This window comes from Ovis aries, chromosome 11 (assembly GCF_016772045.2).
Source record: "Ovis aries strain OAR_USU_Benz2616 breed Rambouillet chromosome 11, ARS-UI_Ramb_v3.0, whole genome shotgun sequence".
Classification (NCBI taxonomy): domain Eukaryota; kingdom Metazoa; phylum Chordata; class Mammalia; order Artiodactyla; family Bovidae; genus Ovis; species Ovis aries.
In genome coordinates, this window is record NC_056064.1 from 56,258,770 (window position 1) to 56,264,787 (window position 6,018).

Sequence of the window (6,018 nt, forward strand, 5' to 3'; positions counted from 1 at the left end):
GTAGCTCCTTGGTTTCCCTGTGGTCGGGGTGAGAGCCCCGGGGAGGAGCAAGAGCCCTGGGTGTGTCCCATACTGTGACCGCCCCGGGGAGCAGCCCTTCCACGAGCTCCCTGGCTCAAGGCCTGCACCCCCAAGGTGGCACCATGACCCCAGAGTCCCTGAGTGATTTCTCATCTTGGAAACCTGTCTTCCACTTGGCCTGAAGGTCCTCGGGCGGTCACCTTCTTTCCCAGGCAGCCCCCACCGGACCCAGCTCAGGGCTGAGCACAGAGCGGGACTCAGCAAGCCTGTGTGGACCCCTCCTTCCCCAATCCATGTGGAGCTCAGGCTCCAAATACACACACACATGTGCCTTGTGACACGTGCCCCCAGGTTGCACAGAACAGCCTCACGAGCATCGGAAACCAGTCCTAATGTGCCACCTGAGAGCTTGCAGAGAGTTAACTCTAAATGCCCCCATCCGGAGTCCCCTGAACGCCCTTCCCTTCCTGTTCTGCCTATAACATTTCCAGAAAGGTATATTTTTCAACCACCAAAAGTCGTGGTCTTGAATGTCAAGGTCAAGAGCGGGGAGGCACCGGCTGGTGGCTCATACACAACCACCCTTTGGGCCACTGGTGTGAATAGTATGATAGAATAGTATCATAATTACGCAAACCCTTGAAGATGAGATAATAGTGTCCTCAAGTCAGTTTTTTCCCCAAGGAAATATTTCTTTCCTCTAATGAAAGGCAATAGGAAAATAGGATTTTTAAAAATTTATTTTGGCCCCTGCCATGCACATGTGGGATCTTTGTTCCCTGACTAAGGTTCAAACCCAAGTCCCCTGCAGTGGAAGCACGGTGTCTTCACCACTGGAGAACCAGGGGTGTCCCAGAAAATAGGGTTTGATAGGAAGACATATGCTTTACAAATAGTCTGCCAGACGCACCTGTCCTTAGAAACCTAAACACTTAAACTATAGCAAAGAGGAAGTTCAGTCCAGGTGCTCAGTCACGTCCAACTCTTTGCGACCCCGTGGACTGCAGCACGCCAGGCTTCTCTGCATCACCAACTCCCGGAGCTTGCCCAAACCCATGTCCACTGAGTCAGTGATGCCATCCAATCATCTCATCCTCTGTCGTCCCCTTCTCCTCCTGCCAGCAAAGAAGAAAGGCCAGGGCAATTGATCCCTGCCACCCACATCCTGTTCACCCTAACCTGCCCACAAACCCTAAGAAAGAAACAGATTGATGCAAAATTACCCCATGATGTCAGAAAATTAAGAAAGAGGTACTTTCCCCACTGGCCTTCACAGACTATCAGTGCGTGAGATGTAGGGGAAAATGGAACCCGCCAGCTGCAGGCCTGAACACCCTCCTCGGAGCGGGGGGGTCTTGCAACCAGAGAGCCCCTCATCACAGGCTCTGGTGGTCTCTTCCCAGGCTCTTGGATCTTCTTCCCAGTGTGGACGCCAGTGCTTGGAGGCCAGTGGGCAGGGATGATGTGGTGGTGATGGGGAGGGGGTTCATGGGCAGACCTGCAGCCGCCCGTTGAGCTCTGAGAATCCAGATTTGGGGGTGGGGCCCTGCAGAACTTCCCTCCCTGGGGGATCGAAATCTCAAAGCCACCACCCTCACCCCAGGGAGGTGAGGCTCCCTCAGCCCTGCTTCTTCCTCCTCCTGCCAGGAAGGAAAGCCAAGGGAGCCTCAGGGAGGGCGTGTCTCCCCCACAGTGGGGCAGGTGTGGCTGAGAGGCTGAACTGAGGAGCAGGAAGCAGCTGGTGTCTGGGACGGGAGATGAGGAGAGCTGGCCATCTGGGCGAGCTGGCAGTGGGGCACGGGGCTGGGGGCAAGGCCTCTGGTGGCCACTGAGCACCTACTATGCTCAGGAGGTGTGTGTGGTGGTGGGATGCACCACCCGGGGGGTTCATCACCCCAGGATCCACAGGGCAAGGGGAGGGACTCCGAATGAGGAACAGCCAGGAGAGGGGCGGCAGGGAGGGACAGACGGCGGGCTGGGAGCCTCTGGTTTCCCTTCGGCCAGAGCCTGGGTGAGACCAGCGTCTGCTGACTCCACAGCTTCCGTCTGGAGGACCGGGAGGACAGACGGAAGACAGGGAGGACAGCCAGGGGACAGGGAGGATGGACGGGGGCCGGAAGGACAGACAGGGGCCCGGGGGGACAGACAGAGGGCCAGGAGGATGGACGGGCAGGGGCTGGGAGGACGGCCGGGGGGGCCAGGGGGACGGACAGAGGGCCAGGAGGGATGGACGGGTGGGGGCTGGGAGGATGGACGGAGGACCGGGAGGACAGACAGGGAACCGGGAAGATGGACGGGGCAGGGGCGGGAGGGACAGACAGGGGGCCAGGAGGGATGGACGGATGGGGGCCGGGAGGACAGAGCGGGGGGAGGATAGATGGGGGGCCGGGGGAAGGATTGATGGCCGGGCGGCTGGGAGGGACAGACGGAAGGCCAGGAAGACGAACGGACGGGGGCCCGGGAGGGATGGACGGGGAGTGGAGGATGGACAGGGCGGAAGATGGACGGGGGGCAGGGGGGGACAGACGGACGAGGGACCAGGAGGACGGAGGGGGGACCGGGAGCATCTGGTTTCCCCTCTGCCAGAGCCTGGGTGAGACCAGCGTCGGCTGACTCCACGATTTTTGCCTGGCCTGGCCAGTGTCCCTGGGGCCGCCACACCTCACCTTCCTGCCCCTCTCTAGGGAAACTCCCTCCGTGTGACCTGACCCTCCGAGGGCCCAGGCAGCTTGACCAGCCCGTATTCCGGGGCCAACGACCACGACCAACCTGAGGGCCGCCAACACGCTCTCCTGCCTGGGTCTGGATGCGCTGTGGTCCTGACCGAGAGAAAGAGGAAGCTGCGGGTGGGCAGACGGGCTAGTGACCACGCCAGCCGAGGCCTGAGAGCCCTCACGGCCCCCGAGGGGTCCTCCAGGCTCCCTGTCACGTGCAGAGCCACTGCTCATGGGGCCTGGCCCCAGGGACACTCTCTCCACCCCGGGGAGGGAGCTGGGGCTGGCACCTGGTCCAGCGGGGGCCTGGGGAGCTCACCCGGCACCCACGGTTGGGGTAGGGGTGGTTAGCAGGGGGGGTCCACCTGCACCCTCTCCTGCCCCTCTGCAAGGTGGTCAAGCGCTCCCCAGGGTCGGACACAGGGATGGGGCTCCTCGAGTAGGAAGGCTGTGGCTGGCTCTTCATGGACGTTGCTTCATCCTCAGAACCCCCTCCCCACCATGCCTATCACGCACTCTCCCCCAGACAGGCTCAGCTACCTTCTCAGAAGACCCCCTCCTTCTCCCGGCCCCTCTGAGCCCTGCAATGCCTCTTTCCGATGAGATCACCTCTGCCCAGGTGTCAACAGGTGCCCTCTGTTTTATGGAAAGGCTGAAGATCTCACAAAAGCAGGGACCACCAGCAGCTCCAGGCTTACACACACCCGCGCCCCTCCTCTGCACTTCCCAGGGAAGGAAAACCAGATTGGAGACGTGTCCAGAGAAGGCCAGGCCACTGAGCTCTCTCTTGTCTTCTTGCCAAACAGCACCACCAAGGAGAAGAAAGGGACAGAACTTAAAATGGTGCGAGCCTGTTAAATCTGTCCAACCGAGCTCGTAAGGCACGTGCGTGTCACCTAGGCTACATCGCAAACGAGGTTCAAGCAGAGGCCAGTGGCCTGACGCCAGGAAGGGAAAAGCAGCAGGCTCCGGACTGACCACCAGCCCCTCCCAAGCACCCAGGACCACTGAGCGGCCAGTGTCTAAGCGGGCAGGCTTCTCCTGGCTCTGGCCTCCAGCATCTCTGCTGAATCACCTAAGATCTCTGCAGGGAGCCGGGTTGAGGGTGAGGGGTGGGAGAGGGGAGCTGGCTTCCCCAGGACCCTGGATTGTGATGATAGGGGGGAGGGTCCAGCCTTTGTGTCGGGGACCTGAGCAGCTTTCCGGCTTTTTGTGTGTCCTTGTTCAGTCAGCTTCTCCTTCTGTGAAAGGGGAACCCTACTCCTCACCCTGCCTCCTTGGCGGGAAGGCATAAAATGAGATCCGAGATGTGAATCCATCTTCCTCAACATCTGCCGTGTACCCGTGTCCGTTTCTACTCCGGGCAGGAAGATGAGACATCTCACTTGTCAGAACCCACATCCATCCGTGGTAAACCTGAAACTTCTGCCCACCAGCCCGTGACTCAAAGGGCAGTGAGCACACAGGCCGGGGCAGGGAGAGGGTGCTTCCGGAAGGCGTGGAGGGCACCCACACTGCTGACTCGGGAGCAGGGTGGGGAAGAGGGTGTTGCCGCCTTGGGAACCAAACTGCTTTGCCAGGGCATCCCTGCCCTCCCCGCCCCCATCATCACCACCTCCCTCTGTCTCCTTCTCTTTCTCGGGCCACCCCAGGCGAAGGCACACCTGCGCCTGCAGGGGAAGGCCTGGCCGCCAGACCAGGGACACCTTCCCTTGTGCTAGTAGGGGATCAACCAGGAAGTGGTCCACTTACAAATGTCTATTCTTTGACTTTGAGAGGCACACTTTGCCTTGAGCTTGAATGTGTGAGTTTCATATTGAAGGTGACCCTAGCTCCCAAGGCTGACCTCGGGAAGGTCAGAAGCTTTCTCCCCACCCCCCAGCACTCCTTTAAGCCTCCTGATCCTGGGCCTTCCCTGATGCTCCAGTGGCTAAGACTCCGTGTTCCCAATGCCAGGGGCCCAGGTTCAATTCCTGGTCAGGGAGCTAGAGCCCACAAGCCAGGGCTAAAGATCCTGCATGACGCAATTCAGGCCCAGCACAGCCAAAGTAATTAATGAAAAATAAGGGAATATTTATTTTTAAAAATACATCCTGACCCCACTGCTCATCTGTCTCACACCACAGCAGCCTTCTTGCAGATGTTTTTCAGAAGCTGATAGAATGTGTATGTTTCAAAGGGCCAGTGCAGACTACAGGGCTTTGTAATAGGAGAGCGCTAACTATAGAGACAGATGGCATCACCGACTCCATGGACATGAGTTTTGAGTCAACTATAGGAGTTGGTGATGGACAGGGAGGCCTGGCGTGCTGCAGTCCATGGGGTCGCAAAGAGTTGGACATGACTGAGCGACTGAACTGAACTGAACTATAGACAAGAGCTTCCCAGGTGGCACAAGTGGTAAAAGCTAACCCACCTGCCAGTGTAAGAGACCTAAGAGGTGTGGGTTCAGTCCCTGGGTCGGGAAGATCACTGGAGGAGGGCCTGGCAACCCACTCCAGTATTCTTGCCTGAAGAATCCCCTGGACAGAGGAACCTGGCAGGCTACAGTCCATGGGGTCCCAGAGAGTCGGACATGACCGAAGCAACTTAGCAAAAACAAGAAAAAGCAATTATAGACAAGGATGTGTCTCCATTCATGTTCCAAGGCATTGTGTTGAGTATTACACGTCCTGCCGGTTAGGCAGAGCCAGCCATGCTGACTTACCTGGCCCTGCGTCTTTTGTCTTCCCTTTATCTCTTTCTGGTTTCCTGTGCCACCCTGATACCCAGAGAAGTCTAGCCCACTTCTGTTTTCTGAGCCTGTTAGCATGTTACAAAATGAAGAGACACAAAAAAGAACTAGTGAAAATTACATATTTAACAAATCAGAGTTTTTGCAAAACACACAGAGCAAGAAATTGAACTATTTTTAGACTTCTGCAAGATTTACAAAAATATTAATTCATGGTGCAGGTTGGTCATGGGCCCCAGGTGTAGAGTTATGGGAAAGTCTCCCTCACCCTCTCTTTTCTGGGAAGTCCCATAATTTCTGAGCCTTTATGGAGAGACTCACTGAAAATAATGTCAATACTAAGTTTGAGGAAATGTTCTGAAATTGGGTTCTGGTGATGGTTGTACAACTCCGTAAATGGACTAGACATTATTGAATTATACTGATACTTCTGGAGCTTCAGAGGTAAAGAATCCACCTGCCAAGCGGGAAATGTGGGTTCAGTCTTCTGGGCCAGGAAGATTCCCTGCAGAAGGACACGGTAACCCACACTCCAGTATTCTTGCCCAG